The 19,210-nt window shown below is 33.8% G+C and overlaps 1 long non-coding RNA gene and 1 pseudogene across 1 annotated transcript in view; one reads left to right on the top strand and one right to left on the bottom strand.

The window, feature by feature from the left end:
* Window positions 1-19,210, bottom strand: part of LOC118186315 (uncharacterized) — a 143,900-nt gene that overhangs the window by 61,872 nt on the left and 62,818 nt on the right. The window lies entirely within an intron of this gene.
* LOC118186228 (V-type proton ATPase subunit D pseudogene) lies at window positions 16,587-17,553 on the top strand (annotated as a pseudogene).

Below are 19,210 nucleotides of genomic sequence, written 5' to 3'. Positions count from 1 at the left end.
TACAGACTCTCAGTTGTCCTAGATTATCGGTGAGCCCTGTCTGGGCACACCTAGGGTTCGCCGTTTGATTTTAAGAAAGATTTCAAGGTAAACATTTAAAACTAATATAGAATAAGGAGATTAGCATAAAGCCAAAAAATAACATAGAAATTTCTTTTCAAACAATTACTCTTATACCCTAAAAAAACTCTGGAAGATTTCTTTGAAAAACGAAGGTCTTAAAAAACTAAACATGGCTAAAATATATGGACTGGTTTGTGTTGAGCTGCCATCTACTATAAATAACGAAGGTTCAGAGTAACCTATAGTAACCTATAAATCCTTTTTCATTCAATTTTTCTGTGCGTACAGAAGGAAACTTTTAGGTGTGTTCAGACGGGACACACAGTGCCGCAAAGGGTTAAGCAAAGCAATGTAACATCTAGCTTTTGAAGATACAGGATACTCAGTAAGCATATTTTAAGAGACCTAGATCTTCTCTAAATCCTGTCTTTTGAATAAAGAATTTTCCATTCTTTGGGTCTTTTGCAAAGTTTATGATATTCCTTGTAGGGACCACTGTATCTGTGCTTTGTAGCCACATCTAACTTAAGAAAATGAATATATTCACATTGAACAAAAAATTTAGTAATAAATATATATTGGTAATTTTCTCAATATTTCTCGATTGGTAAACCTTCTCATATTCTATGATTCGTTGATTTTTCTATTTTCACTTTGTTTCTTGCATTTTTTTTTTTTTTTTTTTTTTTTTGAGTGTGTGTGTGTCGAATGTTCATCAGCAGGCAAACTTTAAACATGAAACTTTAAAATGCCGATACCTATTAAGTGCATGCTTTAGTCGAATTTACGATTGCGGAAAAATCCAGATTTCATAATTTCTGCTCATAGGAAAAATCTGGATAAGAGGAGAAAAATGGAATATAAAGATTTTGAAAGAATGGTACTCAAATGATTGACCATTCACGGAAAAATTTTCCACTATCTTTATTAATGCTCCCCGCAAAGGCCAATAAATTTATCAAACACCTTTAAAGAGACTGTTTTTTAATATTTAAATGACTTGGGTAGATTCAAGCAGGAGAATTAAATTTTTTGGGGAAAAATCGGTGAAAAGTAAAGGAGCGTTTCAGCTTTGATGTCTAGAATTGCATAAAAAAGATGTAAGATGATTTCTTTCGTGCCGATTAAAGAAAAACAAGCCATTTTTTTCTGCTGATTACACTAAGCAAGATGATGCTAAAAAAACATTAAAGTCCAAAGATGCCTTGGCGGAAAATCTATCGTTACGCAAAATCACAGTTTTATATGTGTGAATATGCATAATGCTAAACGAATAGTGATTGGACAACTTCAAAAGGCCTTAAAATCAAAAGTTACCTGAATCACGCTAAAAGAAAATTATAGATTATTTTTGCATCAAGAAAGATCTAAAATTAGACTTTGGCTTAGATTTTGGTTGTATTGTTGCGTTCTCTTCCTATCGCATCAGTATTACAAAATGTAAATGTTCTGGAAATAGGCACGATGAGAGTGAAAAGTGAATTGTGGCCATAAATGTCAATTGAAATAAAAATGGATTTTAATCTGTCTCGACTGCCAAGTTTCTTAGTCATTACGAATTTTACATTTACAAGATCCTGCGCTCTCAGAGTTCTTCCTCTTCAATAAGGATCTATTACGTGCTTCGCCAACGGTATTTCTACTATAGAGAGATTAGATTGTTTCGAAGCAGGACATGTGAAAAATGAGCAACGCTTTCGCCAGGAATCGAACAACGGACCTCTAGAATACGCGCCCAGCGTGTTGACCACTACACTACGAAGTCATGCTAAGAAGGCGGGAGAAATACCTTATATACTCCCCCTTTTGAAGGGCGACTGTGGTTAAGGAAACCCAATCACTAAATCGTCGGTGTAGAGCAGTGCTCTGCAACCTTTTCTCACCTGCGACGCACAAAAAATCTTTCTGGAATTTCGTGGCACACCAAAGAGTTCCGAGTTATCAAGGAAGTGCCGAAAAAATTCAAATGCTGACGCACTTCACACACAACCACACAACAGTGAAATATATAAAAACATTTAAAATAGACATTTTTAAGGAAAAAAAATGTCATTGTGTGTTAAATACATGATAAAAAATTGCAAAATGTCAAATACATGTATTTGATTACGGCACACCTATATCCTACTCATGGCACACCAGTGTGCCGCGGCACACCGGTTGCGGAGCACTGGTGTAGAGAATCATCATCCACCACCCTTTTAGTTCGGGCGCCACTGTAGAAACATTAGATATTTTTGAAGCAGGAGTGATGAGAAATGAGCAACGCCCTCGCCGGGAATCGAACGACAGATCTCTGGAATACGCGCTCAGCGTGCTGACCACTACACACAGAAGGCATGCTAAGAAGCGGGAGAAATACCTTATACTACTACTTCTAAATTTGTTCTCATTTTATCTATATGCCATCTTGAGCTGCTTCATCTTCTATGATAGTGAGCTGAAGAAATGCTAGAATAGTAAAATTCTTTTAAGTAGAAACTCTTCACATGTATTTTAGAAGACATGGCTATTGTTCTTCGGTTATTCTACGTTTTATTACGCACTTCGTAAAAAGTTATTTTTAAGTACATAGAAACAGTGATATTCCCTAAAGTTGATTTATTTTTACTTAATGAGAGTACGACAGCCTGAGCTATACGCTATCGAATAAAATCAATCTGTTCGAATGTAATTTAAAGGTATTAGGAAGTCCTATAAAATCATCGCAAGGTCCGTTTTCTCACAAAATTCGGCGATTTGGTTTAGGCTTAATTTCAATGTTTACTGCGCGAAAACCACTTTTATAATGGGGAAGAATTATTTCAAAGAAATTTTGCAGTGGACAGTTATCGGACGCTTAGAAATAGAGTAGATAATTAATGAAGTTGAAAGATGGTTGAATATTTCAAGCAAACAAAAAACTCTACTAACTAAATTTTCCTAGAAAGCAAGAGACAAAACGGATAGAAGGGAAAAATGAAAATTTTGCTCTTTAGGTTTCAAATCCAACGCGCGGGGCGCATGACTGCTAGACAGCTAAAGTTAAAGAATGAAGCCTCACTGGATAATTTTATCACTGTAAACTTTAAACAGAATTCTTGATTAAAAAAAGGACTTTATGCCAAAAATTCAATGTTGTGTTTTGCTGACCTAGCAACGAGAAAATAATGGGCACGTGCATTGCAACGAATTTCGGAACTCGAATCGAAATTTATGACCCATCGTCGTCTTCAGTGATGAGTTTTTGTTCAGTCTGTGGGGCTTTTTGGGTCACTACTGTGGGAGTGACTGTCAGGTTACCCTATGTTGTGTGGCTTCATGTAGCGTGTCTGACTCCTTATAATTATTGGGTAGCTTTGTGAGGTTACGTACTCCTACTGCATTTTAAACTCAAACATATTTATTACAATTACGAAATACTCTTTACACACAAATATATATATATAACTCACAGATATCATTGATAAGTATTTAAATGAATTATAATCCTCGCAGTGTGAGGATTCTGCTAACGAAGGTCTCTCCAGTGGATAGCTCAACATCATTGTAGGTCTCTCTAGTTGAGAATTCAGGAGTGTTATTCTGATTTTCTTAATTTTACAGTAGCATTTTACATCCTCTGATTCGTTATATCTGCAACAATATCAGAGGAAAAATCAGATCAAAATGGTTCGTCCCCCCTCCTTGAAATCGAGAGGTTTTGACGACAGACATGGTGCAGAACGTTAATATCTCCTGACACAAGGCATGAAGTTATGTCTCAGCTATGTCCAAAACATATCGTGTGACATATCGTAAAGGCTGGGAGCCGTGAATTGCAGGGACCGCATACACGATTTATTTATCTATGTGTGGTCCGCCGCAAGTCTAACATCTAATTCTAAATGCTTTTACATCGTGACTTTGTTGAACACAAAATATTCCATTCAGTATTAGCAAATATGATGGTTACGAAAGCTTTTGAACGGATGATTTAATTATGTTCTTACCTTCCGGTTAAGGTTTTTATGCCTTTTGTGAATCTGTATGCATTATGTTTAGAATTATCAACAATTTAAAAGTTGTTTAAGTGCCGCTAAGCCTAATAATTTTTTCCGTGGCAGCCATTGCTTGTTTACATTTGAAACAGCAGAATAGTACATTTGTTGCCAAATCTAGAGAAAGTAAGCTTCGCAATAACAAAGTCAACGCCTTCTTTTATTATTGCGAATTAAATCATGCTTAATCCAGTGTGGAATTTATTCGAGGAAATAAGTGCTTAAGATTTACTTCATAATTTTCAATACAGACATCTTGAGTTTTAATGTATTTTTGCCTTGTCGCGAAGTGAGAACTGAATTAATTGAATGAGAAATACTAAATCGGCTGTGAAAAACTGTTTCTTTTTTTGTGTGTGGTTGTTCTTTGCATAATTTCTTTTATACGTCGTCTAAGATTTCTTATAGTATTTGAATAGAACATGTGGCAATGATTTGATAATTCTTAAGATGATATAAATTTTGTGCATTCTGAGTTATAAAATTAATGAAACGTAACGCTGTTAAGTGAACCTAGGGCCAGAGTGTCGCTATGTTATATAAATATATTGAATTTTAAAGAGTGCATTTATTCTATTGTGGTTTATGCGCTGCCGACGAAGTAGCTTTAATTCAATTCAATAAGTTTAAATGGTGGTGTGGTGTATTTAATTATGGCAAAGCTCACTAGGGCTATCTGCCTAAGGGAAGGGATGCCTTTCGTGGAGGACTTTCTAAGGGAAACTGGCTCGTATACACGTTACACATGGGGAAAACCACGAAAACGCCCATGCAGCCAGCCCATTCGCGGGATTCGAACCTCGGACCGAACTACCAGTGTTCAGCGTCTTTACCGCTCGGCCGCTGGTGGGCTCAATAAGTTTAAATGAAATGCAAGAAAAAAATGGGTATAATTTAATATCCCTTACAAGGAAGTCATGTGATGCAGACATCAGATTTTTTTAAATAATAATGCGAGCCCACGCCTAGCAAACTGGCTAATGAATTCTTGCAAACACATCGAAAAATTCTTTTTTAGGGCGGCGTGGCTCAGTCAACCTTGAATATTATATTGGGAAAGATGTGTTTGTCTAATTAATATTCTTATTTAAAACTTAAAATCATGTTATAACAGGTAATAATTCGTATTACCTGCAATAATTTCGGAGATATCATAACGTAGTCTTTTTGTCTTCCCTCGCACAATATTTCATTAAGCTGTAACTATTAGATGAAATACTTTCTTATGAAAATTTTAGTCTACTGTTGGTTTTAATATTTAACTATAATTCTAGAGCTTTCTTTGTATCGCGTTATCATTTTCTTCAAAAATCCTAACTATATTTTACTTAACACTATCAAAAATTAATAAAATATTTTTACAATTCTATTTATATGGTTTTTCAAACTTTAAAAGTGCCAAATCTAATACAGCAGTAAAGATAGCCAAACAGCTTATCCTTCCTTTTCGTTTCCGTCTAATGGCGGCAGTTACAACACCAAGTGGAGGTTTAAAATAAACGTATTTATTAAAATATCAAACTGACAACAGCACAAAATTTAAAAATAGAACAAAAATGCCACAGCTTTCGAGAAACATAGAACAAATATTAAAGTTAAATTTGAACGCGAAATATTAGTTAACGTGTCCTTTCGGCCGTAAGTATTTCGGAAGCACCAAGCGGCTTTATCAAAGCTAAGGCCGATACATTCAATAGCAGAGTAACAGAGTGACGATCAAATCTTACCGAATACCTTTTTTCCTAAATTGAAGAACACTGCGATTATTTATACTTTAAGTAATTTGCATTTCTGAGGGGGTTGTTGACGAAAGTGCAGCCAAACTAATAAATAATTTGATTTACACGAAACTTGACATATTTTAATACTGTATTAGTAATAAGGATAAGTTTAATATAATGCCAACAAATCACGATTACAAATTTAAAATATCTAACGGTTTTGAGGAGAAAATTATAAGAGGAAAAGCATATATCGTACGGCTAAGTGCATTTTACCATCTCCACTGATTATACTGTTCTGAGATATAACAGAGAATATCATTTCTTCGGTTACATAAGATTTGCTGATCACATGTAATAGTAACCCGCTATCATCCGTGGTTGGCATTTGAAAACTTTATTTGTTCAGACTCCAGTGTGGATAATTCGCTCTATTAACTCCTTTGTCAGAAATTGACGCATTTTAAATTCGTTCTCTTTCATCTGGTAATCTGGCGAAGAGACTTTTTGCCTACCGCTATTCATCATCATTTATATAAAACCTTTAAGCCGCCCGACTTCCAGCCGGAGCGGAGGACTTTTCAAAAGAAACAAATGATCTCTAGGAGATAAAGACTTTCTTTTCCAGGCCTGATGACAAAGAAATAGTGTACACATATTGGGGATTAATGGCCCAGAAATGGCTTTGCTTTTGTGTTCCGTTTTTGGATGTAATTCATGCTTCATTATGTCCGATAGAGGTTTCTAAAAGAGAATAGCTTCGTTTCTTCCGCTGTTGGATCGTGCAATCTTTTCAGTTGTTAGAGAAAGACATAAATAATTAAATGTTTATAAAACGACATGATTCTTTCAATTTCGTGGTAATTCTGAAGGAAAAAAGTATGCATTGTGCTCACAAGGGCGGAAAGAGTCTTTCCAAGTATCGTCGTAAAAAAACACTTAATTTGGCACATAACGAATATTTTTTCCTCTTAGATTTTTTATTTCTTTACCAAATCTAGGAAGGGGGGAACTCATTTTTTTCAAGACCAAAATTATTCGTCATGAGTGTGAGGGTGAGAAAGCAAACACCCAGATTTTTCGCATTTCTAACTCTCACGTTGTTATCACCTAAGTAATATATTTAATCATTCGCTTCGTCAATCTGTCTGAAGTCAGTTAAATGAATTTTTAATAGTTCATTGATATTTTACCCTTTTTTGTGTTTAAAATGTTTTTGTTTGTTTAAAATTTTTTATTTTCATTCTACATTTATCTTCGAGCATAATTTTAAAAGAAAATTTTGACTGTCTTTGAATTACTAACTTAAAATGTTAAAATTTACAAAAATAATACAAAAAATTCTGAAAAGTTTCAGATTTTAAATTACGTCCAAATGGTTGTTTTTTAACGTTTTATGTGTTACGTTTATTTATTAAATATCATGTTCTTTATACTGAAACCATAAAATTCACTTCAACAGCAACGTCGCAAAATAATTCTAAAATAAGCCTATCTTTGGAATTTCCGATACACAGTTCCGCGCGCTGGAGATAAAAACTACTCCCCCCCCCCGTAAACTCTTGCCATTGCTCGCTTTTAATTCGCTGAGTTTGATAATCAAAAATTCGTTAACGTTTTGCAAAATATGAAATCGATAATAAAACAAATTCCAAATTTGGGCTTTCAGATGCCCATATTCGCAGTAGGATTACTTCATTCGAAATTGAATGGCTCTAGGTACCGTTGTTTTATCACAATACGAGAAAAATTCATACATATCTGCAGATTCTTCGTTATTTAATTTCTTCAAATATAATACAGGGCGGTAGTATTTGTTGGCAACGATACGAAAAGTGATACAGCCTTTTAAAGTTTTAAACGCAAAATCGCAAAACGAAAAGAATAATCCTTCTGGGACAAAGCCCCTTTGGACTAATAATTAAGTTTCTTAAAACATTTGCCAAAAGATCCAAAAATATAAATATTCAGCTGAATAATTTTAGGTCTTTCAACTTGCGATTCCAGTAAAAGTATCCAGCGTTATTTGGATCCAAAATTTCTACAATAAATCATTTCGTTAAAAAACAAGCGGACTGAATCAGGTGTTTCTCGTCAAATGGGACTGATATTTATCAGAACCTGCAACCAATAGAATTTGATATATAATATTACTTAATTTTTTTTTTAATTTGTAGAACGCAGCTTGCAGTCGTGCTGCAACAGCGATCTATACGTCATTAGAAGTGAGTGCTCTAAAAATTATTTGGGCAATTTCATCGAAATGTTTTATTAAAGGTGTAGGGTTTATATTTATTTTAACTAACATTTATTTTAAGTTTAAACTATCTTTCCTGTCAAGCCTTACTTTCCCCTGGAACTGCCAATGCCAGAGTATGTAAATTTTAGTAGAACGCGCAAGGATTCAAATTATCAGCGGAAGTATTCTGAGTTATATAGAATGGAAACGAGTTCGAGGTGTGCTGTTCTTACTTCACGAGAGCGGAGGTAGTTAGTTAGAAATTGAAGAACCCCGCGTTTCGGCCTGTGTGCTTGCCTCGGAGAATTGTTAATCGTTCAACGTGATATTCAAAGTTTGCTGAATTAGCAGCGGTATTGTAAAACGCGGTGAGGTTACGTTTAGAGAGCCTCGTAGTTAGAGTCTTGTTATTATTTCTTTTCAGGTTCTTATTTTTGTTTTACCGCCGGGTCGGCGTAGTTTGTGAGCGTCAAGAGCACGCAATTGTAATTTCTTAAGTTGAATAAAAAGGGACTTAAACCCTTAGCAAGATTCTGTCTATTTTCCAGTTTCAACAGCCACCTCTTGGTTGCGTGCAGGTTGGAGGCGTGCAACTCTACAAAGGAAAGAGAAAGTCATACAGTTCCTTCCTTCAAAATACCGCAGATGCATTTAAAAGCAATATTGCATAACTCAGTAGAAACTTTCAATCTCTCGAATCGGAGTCGAAGCCTAAAATGCTCTAAAGCCTCTCAAATCTTTTAAATCTCAACTACCTCAAATAAAAGTAACAATGAACAAAATGGTAAAAAATATTTAATCAAGAAAGCTTTTAATTATAACAAAACTTGAAATATGCGTTTAATGTAAAGCAAGTTTATGAATACAATCTTTAAAACTGTGCTTTTATTTGTAAAATATATAAAAAATGAAGTTTAACAGATAAAATGCATATATAAACTCTTGATGGATATAATTTGACAAAAGTGTTTTTACTACAGTTTCAGTTTCAATTAATATTAAAACTTCAAAAACCATTATTGAATAATTCAGCTGGATGGCCACTGGAGACATGCATCATGGCATGAATAGCCGGAAACATCTAGATTCCGTGTCCAGGATTACTGAGAAAGTTCGTGAGTAATTCTGGAGAATTTTCGAGAAAACGCAGTTATTTTTTACTTTCACTTTAATGTACTTACAAACGCAAATGGCGTTTCTCTTCCGTACTGCCAGAAAAATTTATTTGTACCCGATTGTTTGCTAATCCAAAAGAGGAAAGAATTTATATGAATTATATTCCGATTCTTCGATATACATGCTCAATCTCGGATTTGCCACTTTTTTCCTTTCCTTCCTCTATATATACCTTACGTTAGGAAGTACCGTTAAATAATTTACTTACTTGAAATTTGACTTAATACATTGAATGAGTGCCGTACTTAAGAAAGCGTTAATTCACAAAAACGTTAATTCTAAATCTTTTTTTTTAAATGCATTTTTTGTTTGTGATCCTAATATGAAAATCTACAGAGGACATTACATGTAGAGCTTTCTTTGTTACATAGATTTCATTTCTAACATCTAATTTTCTCTTAAAATATATTTATACTCAAATTAAAATCGGTGGCGTAAATAGCCCTAGTGGGCCAAAGCGTGCAGTGCCCCTATATCTGCTTTCTTGACATTGGCCCCGGGGTGCATGAGCATATGCCCTGGACAAGTGGTCAGCTTGCCGCAGGACCCTCGGTGTTTAGTCCCAAAGTGAACTTGGTACTCATTTTATAGACTCACTCAAGGGATGAAAGTCTCAGTCGACCTTGCCTAGCCCGGGGATCGAACCCCGGACCTGTGGTGCTGCTGCGTAACGCGCTATCCACTGCACCACCGAGCTAAAAATACATTTATGTTGAAATATATTTATACTGAAAAACGAGCAATGCCCTCACCGAGACTTCTACATGTGTCTAGAAGCTGGACCTCTCGAATACGCGTCGAGTGTGTTACCGTTACACCACGAAGGCAAGCGGAAAGGCGGGAGAAAATACATTACGTCGCTGAACACATTAAGCGCAGCGTCGGTCATCGGTGACCAATTCTTAAAAACAAGTAAGGCTCTTTTATTGGCGTCACTTACAACAGGTATCTTATCAGCTTAACGAAGCATTTGCAATAAAATATAACTAGGCTATGTTTATATGAATTGCTTCTTTTGTTGTATATTGTCTTATTAACAATAAACAAATATATCTCTTCATATTAAATCCTTCTGCTTTGTCTTAAGTCCTAACACACAGTTGTAAAATAAAATTCTGAAATGTCACACAATGATATTTCAGAATTTTATTTTGTTTCTTTTCATACATCATGCTTATTGGTAGCTTCGATGTTATAAGTGTTTTCGGGTGAAATTTAAAATACCTCCTAGAAATCACACATTGTTATGCAATATAATTTAAAAAATACCTATTCATTTTAAAGAGTTTCAGAAAAGAATGAATACATTTTAAATATTAAGTAATCTTTTATTGGAATCAATATTTTTAAATTGAACTTTAACTTTTGGATACCAGTGTATTTCAGACGGAATTCATTTCTTCAAAGGAATATATAATTTCCATCTTTTATTTTAGTTTTGTCCAGCAGAAATTTCCAATGATAAAACCAATTTCGGTGCCCCTTTGCTTCATAACTAAACAGGAAAAAAATACATTAATAGCGTAAAAAAGTAAGAATGAAATGTTTAAAAGCCATGTTACAGTAATGCGAATCAAGCTATCATTCTATTCCTCTCCACTGTATTTCGAAAATTCTCTTATTCGGTCCCTCGGATATCTGTATGATTAGCCGCAGTTTAATTTAGGCTGCATTGCAGCCCAATTTCCTTTAAGGCGCCAACAGCTTGCACTGACGCCAAAAGCAATTTGTGGCTGTCTTGTTGAAGTAATCCGAACTGAAATTTCATTTGATGAAGAGTTTTTCCTCTCCGATTCCTATGGATTCTCTTCTGTAATTAAAAGTACAGTTTCAGAGTCCAAACAAATCTATATTTAGTATTAGGAAATTGGTGGCGTCATTTAACACTGGACTGTAATACTTTGTACATTAATGAAGGTCTAGAAGCAAGCGAAATAAAAATAGGAAAACCTAAAATAAACATATTTGTCTTATAAAATCGGAAAGTATCATCCATATCGTCTGAAATACAGCCCATTTTAAATGGGATGCATACACACACTGGTATCCAAAAGTTAAGCATGACTGATGTTTATATGAATATTTAAGAAAATCGAAGTCAGAATGGCGAGAAATGTGTTATGCGAGAGTAATAACATATGCGAGAGTACGAATAGCTTACTCAGAAATTATATTAATTGCAGTGCTTCGCTAGTGCATTCTGATTAGAATCGATCAATTTAACCCTTGACTTTGCCCTTTCTATATTTTCGGCTTCGGGTAAACGGTGTGATTGCATCCTTGACTTAATTACCGCGAATGGACTTAGGGCATAAAACTGAACCACCTGGTAAAAATTCTACGTAATTGTATGCCAGTATTGAAAGAAAAATCAATCGGATAAGAAATGGCTGCGATTTGTTTTGAAAATAAGGCGTAAAAGGTTACCATCGGGGATATTCTGTTTGGCATCAGTTGTGCCATTATTGGCGACTTTATCGCCTGCGCCGGCAAAACGGAAAGTACCAAAAATTTCAATAAAAAAGTTATTTGGCAGTTTAATAAGAAGTATAGTTACCTCTGGTAGCCACGCATGCTGCACAAAAATTGCCCATATGTTCTATCACAGTGAGGGTGAGTTGTGGCATCAAACAGTCTCACAGATGCCCAGTAGGATCAGGAGAGTGAGGCCTCCTGAGGCCACTAATTGCGCTGGATATTTTCACTTTCAAGGAATCAGGATCGCATGGTGACAAGGCGCGTTATCATCCATGAATATGAATCCAGGACCGAGTGTACCTCAAAACAAGCGAATATAAGTTTCAAATACTTTTAGCAGTAACAGTTTCTGTACCTTTTAGCAGTAACAGATCCCTTATCAATGAATGTGGAGGTATCTGTAGCCATCAAGCATTATGCCTTCCCACAACATGACTCTTTGAAGGAAAATGATGTCTTTCCATGATGTTTCTTGGGTGAAAACGAATTCTACTTTTTCTCCATGTCGTAATCCGACGAGAATCAGAACTCAGGGTAGACTAAGACTCGTCACTGAAATCGCATTCGTCCACTCTGTCAAACTCCATTGCTGATATTAGAGCGTTTATTCGCAGGCGTGTAAGGAATGCAAACGGCTGGTCGACTGACATACAGACTAGCTACTATAAACAATTTGAGGCAAAACTTTGTTCTCCTGTCTCGGCTGTGAGCGCTGAATCTATCTCTCTGCCCCAATGTCCGTCTGACGTCGCGCAGTTATTGCTAAATATCAGTCTTGACGAATAGTTGTTTCTCTTGTTCGATCTTGCACTGGTCGTCATGTAATATCTCCTGCGCTGTGACATCTCTGCCACAGTCTTGATATGACACATTGAGGCACATTTAGAATTTGTGACACTTCGATTTGAGATCGACCACATTCCCACATTCCTATAATTCTTCTTTTCAAAAGCATGTCCGTTTGGCGTCTTTGTGCCATGCTTCGGCATTTTTGATCGTTTACCTCGCTCCTCAGCATAGTTACACTTAACCTGCCTGATCTAAGATATGGCCCGTGAAACGGTTTTGTACTCTATGTGACATGAAACGGTTTTGTACTCTTCGTACGCGCACATGTTTTGCACACGCCGACGTCAAATGAAATGTTTTGCATATGCACATTGCTTCATCTTCAAACAATGATTCTCCACAAGTGGTTTAGAACGGATTTATTCATTTTTAACGGTCATTTTAACGGATTTTATAACGGTCAGTCATTAACGGAATTTATCGTCTTGAGAAGTGATGTTACGTGTCTAAATTTCTTCATGTTCTTCAAAATATTGGTCACTTTAAGAGGTAATCGACGTTAGAAGTTTCAGAGTATGCAGAGTGTTTCGAAAGAATTGCAGAACTAAATATCTCTTGAATACTTGTTCCTAGAGACATGGCTCTAGTTCAGGAAATGAATCAAATAAGATATAAATTCAAATTGACACATTTTTATCTCCCAAGATATTTTTGTAAAATATCTCAGCATTTCATGTTTTTATTCGGGGTTTTTAATCCACATTAACATCTTGTTCTTTATCTCACAACTCTAATAGAAAAATGTCCCATCTATATTATACAAGTTCTGGTGTGAAAGGAATATGTAAAGTATATTGATTTACACTTTTTCTCACCGAATATATGAAAGGTGAGGAAACTCGTAAAAATATCATTAGCTTAAAGATATTTTAAAAATCAAAATCATTAACAAATTAATGAAAATATTAAATAAATAAAAACAATTTAGTAAATATAACTTACAAGGTATTTCTCCCACATTCCTAGCGTGCTTTCGTGGTGTAGTGGTTCTGCATACTCGGCGGGTATTCCAGAAGTTCGTGGTTCGATTTCCAGCGAAGGCGGTTGCTACTTTTTATCTTGCGTGCTTCCAAAAAGCACCTAATGTCTCTACAAACTAATTAAATACAAATATTTTTAATTTTAGCCTTTTAAAAATTATAATCTGGAACTAATTCTAAACTGATCTTTTCCTAACTAAAACAATTTCTTTTAGAAATTCGCGTAACGTGCTAATTACCAACAACAGTATTCCAGATGATTCCTGGAAACTTTAATTGATGATGTCTAAAGTAATTCTGAAGCACTCTGAGAAAGTTAATCCATAAGAAAATTTTAATTTCGTGTTATTTTCCTGAAAGATATCACAGGAACAAAGGTGTCATTATTTAAAGGTTGATAATATTTTATTCTGCTTTTCTAATTCGAACTATTATATTCAAATACTATTAGGTCATACATTCAAGCACCCTGCATGTGTAGAAACCATCTATCGCTGAAACGATCCGTTAACTTCATTATTAATGAAAAATTCCAAAAAACGATAGGAAAATTGCATTTTAATCAAATCTAAAAGAAAAATAAAATACAAAAATAAAAGAGTTGAAGAGGAACTCCCGCCCCCGTTAACTAACCTTTCGACTGAATTTAATTTAATAAACGAGAGCATGATTTCTATTTCCTAATATCATTAATCTAAAATTTATTTTTCGCGAAACAATATTTATTAAGAAATATATATATATAATTGTTTAATAAGAATAATAAATTCAATTTATTGCTTTAAATTTGCATGCTTTAAATTTGAATTTAATTAAATTCAATTTATTGCTTTAAATTCAATTTAACTGCTTTAAACTTGCTTTTTTCAATTTTGGCTTTAAATTTGCTTTTTTTACTTTTATACGTGTTTGTTAAAATTTAGATTTAAATTTGTTTAAAAATATATAATATATAAAGCAGTTAAATTGAATTTAATTAAATTCAATAATTCTTTTAAAATAAAACATAAAAAACTTTTATGTTTTATTTTAAAAGTTTTTCGTTTTGAACTTTATGAGGTTCGAATCCCGCGAACGGGATGGCTGCATGGGCGTTTTCGTGGTTTCCCAATTTTTCGTGTATACGAGCCAGTTTCCCTTAGAAAGTCCTCCACGAAGGCATCCCTCCCGTTAGGCAGATAGCCCTAGTGTGCTTTGCCGTAATCTCAATAAACCAAACCAAACCAACGTTTTGAAATTTACTAAGCATCCTTTCTTTTATTACTAAGCAACTATAATTTCACCCGTTTTAATTAATTTTGCGTAATCGATTATTTTTGGAAATTCTTAATTTTTCTTTTAATATTTCACATCTGAACACCAGTGGCGTAAATAAGGGTATGCAAGGAATGCCGTCGCATAGGGGCCCGAAGGCTTAGGGGGCCCTTAAATGTCCTGCTGAATTACATTTACATGTTTAAACTTAAAAGACGGATTCCATTACATATATAAAGAAGCTTTAATTCATTTTCCCTTGATGAGTTCGGAATTAGAATTTCAATAAAAGAAAATTAATTATTTTTATATTTTTTATCTTGTATTTTTTCCCTTTTGCTTTTCCTTTTTATTTTTAGAATTTGTACTACTATAAATTCTTATTTTAATTTTGGTAAGTTTGGATTTTGTGTTGAACCCCATTTACATGATTGTTAATATTAATATAGTTGAGGAATAGCCTTGATTTGACTCCAATTTACTTTTAGCTTTAGAATCCTTAAGTATATGTAGATAATAGAATTCGTTTTCTTTTAAGTTTTTAAAAAGTTAAAATTCCAGCATTCGACTATGAAATAATAACTTCATGACCTACCCCAGTTTAGGGATAGCAGTGAGCGGAAAATAGGAAAAGTTTCTTTGTATTCTTTAGTCTCAAACGTGAAAATTATTAAAGGCGACCCCCTAAAGGAAAGGTTTCTCCTTTTGCAATCCCAAATCAAAAAGCGGTGGAAGTGGAAATTAATTGTAACTATTCATTATAAAGTACTTATTTTGTGTATTAATTTGTTTCTTTATAATTCGCATTATAATCGAATAATCAGTAGACATATTTTCTTTCTTTTCTTAATGCGATACGTCGACATGTTCCTTTTTTTATATAGACTTATTCATTTTATATAGACTTATTCATTTATTATCAGTATGCATCTCAATGAAAGGAGAGAAAAATCTGTCTCTCGCACTCACACGAAAAGTCTTAAGTAACTGAAATTAAAATCATTTGACGTCAAAGACTCAGACTACAGCAAATTTTCATTTCACCAGTTGGTCAAGGGAAATTATTTTCCTTTTTATTCTTTCTTCACGTTACGTACCTTTCAACTGGTTCCCAAAGAACGTGCTTTTATTTTTTAACAATTAATCCAGATGTGATAAAAATCATCATGAAAACATTGGCTCCTGGAATCCTTGATTTTTTTTTAATTTTCGCGTTTTTTATTTATTTATTTATTTTTAAGCACATTAATTTTATTGGGAAAGGGACCCAGGAACATTTTTTTGCATAGGGGCCCAAGAGTTCTAGTTACGCCACTGCTGAAAACAATCATTATAATAGTAATCGATTACTTTTGGAAATTCTTAAATGTCTATTTATATTTAACATCTGATTACAATCATTATAATCGCAATCGATTATTTTTGGAAATTCCTAAATGTTTTGTTTATATTTCACATCTGATTACAATCATTATAATCGTAATAGATTATGTTTGAAAATTTGAAAATTTTTTAATATTTCATATCTGGTTCAGCAAACAGTATTCAGCGCGGGCGTTATATTTCATTAGCTAGTAGCACGTACCATCTATTAATGAGACGCCAACACGAATCTTTATGCGTGCAATAGCACGCTAGCGAGTTCGGCAGAACGTACTTTTATGACGGATTTTTACATTAAAAATAGCCTTTAATGAAATGAGTTCTCTGGGTTTTCAAACTACATTTTTACGTGCAAATATATTTAAAATAAATAAGAAAAAATTAATAAACTTCACTATTACTCTCTGAGGAAATGGCAGCAGCTGCGTCACTTTGCCTTTTGGGAATATTGCTTTCTTTAATAACTAGGATATTTTAATATCAAACATTAATATAATTTCATTTTTCAACTTGTATTTTAGGGAATTTGGAGTGTTAAAACAAAAATATGGATTCCAAAGATATTATCCCCGTTTTTCCTACTCCAATGGCCAAGCAAATAATGATGTCTCGATTGAGAACTGCTGAGAAAGGACATAATATCATGAAGCGAAAATCAGAAGTTCTTCAAATGAAATTTAGAAACGTTGGCAAAGAAATTATTGAAATTAAATCTCTACTGGGCGAAATATTCAAAGAGGCTTCGTTTTTACTAGCAGAAGCAAGATTTGTCAGCGGAGATTTCAGTCAAACAGTGCTAAGTGCCGTCGATAAAGCCAGGGTCAAAGTAAAGCATAGACTGGAAAATATAGCAGGCGTCCAACTGAGAATTTTTGAATGTTACTCTGAAGGATCTGACATGTATGGTTTAACAGGGTTAGCAAGAGGCGGAAGACGTTTGGCTTCGCTGAAACGGGCGTATTTTAATGCCACTCAGATTCTTGTTGACCTGGCTACTCTTCAGACAACTTTCCAGATCCTTGATGAAGTGATTAGAGGTAATAATCGAAGAGTTAATGCTTTGGAATATCTGTATATCCCTAAAATTGAAAGGACTCTAAAGTATATTGATGATGAACTGGATGAAAGAGAGAGACAAGAATTCTTCATAATGAAGACACTTCAGAAGCTGAAAAGGGAAAATATCAAAAAGATGCGAGAAGAGGTTTTTAAAATTAAAACTTCGGGAGATCCTGAAGGAAAGGTGCGAAATATTTTGGAGGAAATGGAAGATAAAGATAATCTTTTCGCATAAAGTTTTGTATATAATTTGCATGTAAATTAAGAGTACGTTCTGTACCTACGAAATTTTATGTCCCGCTGCATTTGATTAAATGATACTTCCATGTTAAAATAGTCACTGCATTTAATTGTCAAAATTGATAAACTTAATGTCTAAATTCGAAATACACAACAATTTACTGGCTTACACCTGTCGTCATTGCGGATGCTCACCATAATTGGGAAGTTGTGGCGAAAATGGCTAATATTCCATAAGCGGGGAAAGTTGGCGCCAAACTATTTTGGCCTTCAAATTTGGCGAATTTTTTTGACGGCAAGGAAAGCACTAAGATGCGATTTTTAAACGTAAACAGAATAGTAACTTTTAAGTTTTGCAGTAGTGAAACGCCGTTATTTTATATAAACAGAATAGTAAAATGAGATGATAAAATACTAGATGAGTAAAACAAAGTCCAACAGCTTTGCAAGTAAAAACATAGTCCTTTCTATGTAATTCCTCATAAAATAGTAGTATGAACTATTCCTGTAAATAATTATTGAGTAAATAAATATATACACTTATCAGATCGAAGATTCAATACGAGACTTATCAGACTCATTGCGAAGTGAGTTTTAAACGTAAACAGAATAGCAAATTTTTACTTACAGTGGTGAACAGCGATCATTATGTGAAACAGAATTGAAAATTGATTAAATGATAAAACAACGTGGTGCTACTTTGGTAGACGGTTGCACCGTGGCCTTCGAGAACGGTTGCACGGATTTTTGGCGATTTACGTTGGCGCAATTCTTGGCGCCATTTCTACAAACGTCAGCCATCTTGAAAAACGCTGTTTTTACGCATAGTAAAGTATTCAAAACTTAAAAAAATAAATAAATAAATATCGTTAGAAATAATGGATTAATTTTTTTGTTGAAAATGTCTTTTTTTAAGATGGCAGGCAAGTGTAAATAAATAGATTTACTATGAGTATAAAATACTAAAGTAAGATTATTATTACTTTCATATAGCAAAGAAGAGAATAAAAACACCGCTATAAAAACATTGTGCCAACGTTTAATTAGATTAAATTATTACTGAAATTGAATATCGAAATAAAAAACATCATCCAACATTTAAAAGAATTAGAATATTATTAAATTTAAATACTTTAAAATACGTTATATAGAATATAATATATATATTATATAGAATAAATACATTTACTACGAGTATAAAATACTAAAGAAAGGTTAAATTATTACTTTCATATAGCACAGAAATAGAATAAAAATACCACTATAAAAACATTGCGCCAACGTTTAATTGGATTAAAATATTACGTAAATTGAATATCGAATTAAAAACCATCATACCAACGTTTAAAAGAATTAAAATATTACTTAAATTAAATACTTTAAAATAAGTAAATAAGAACGCTTCGTACACTAGAGCTAAAATGACAGCAATTAGTTTATTGTCGGTAAAAAAGGAGGAATGTCTAATAATTTTTTTACCGTTACAGCGGTTATTTCTTCCAACATGACCACAATATCATTTACGGCCGTCTCAGAATCGGCTCTTCTAACGATCTTCATCTCTGATCTACATTTTCGCACTTCATTGGAGAAGCAATTAGTGACATTTCCTCCAAAAATTTAAAATAAATTTCCTCTGACCCTTGTAAGAATTTATAAATAAATCGTTGATTAGGAAAGCCAGGCTGGCGAAAATAAGGTCTCAACCAATCAATTAAAATTATTTAAATAATCATACATAATAAAATT

Source organism: Stegodyphus dumicola, chromosome 12 (assembly GCF_044657685.1).
Source record: "Stegodyphus dumicola isolate Sdum_Otavi_A_Nest chromosome 12, ASM4465768v1".
NCBI classification, from domain to species: domain Eukaryota; kingdom Metazoa; phylum Arthropoda; class Arachnida; order Araneae; family Eresidae; genus Stegodyphus; species Stegodyphus dumicola.
Note: the sequence above shows the minus strand (reverse complement) of the source record. Positions and strands in the feature narration are given on the sequence as shown.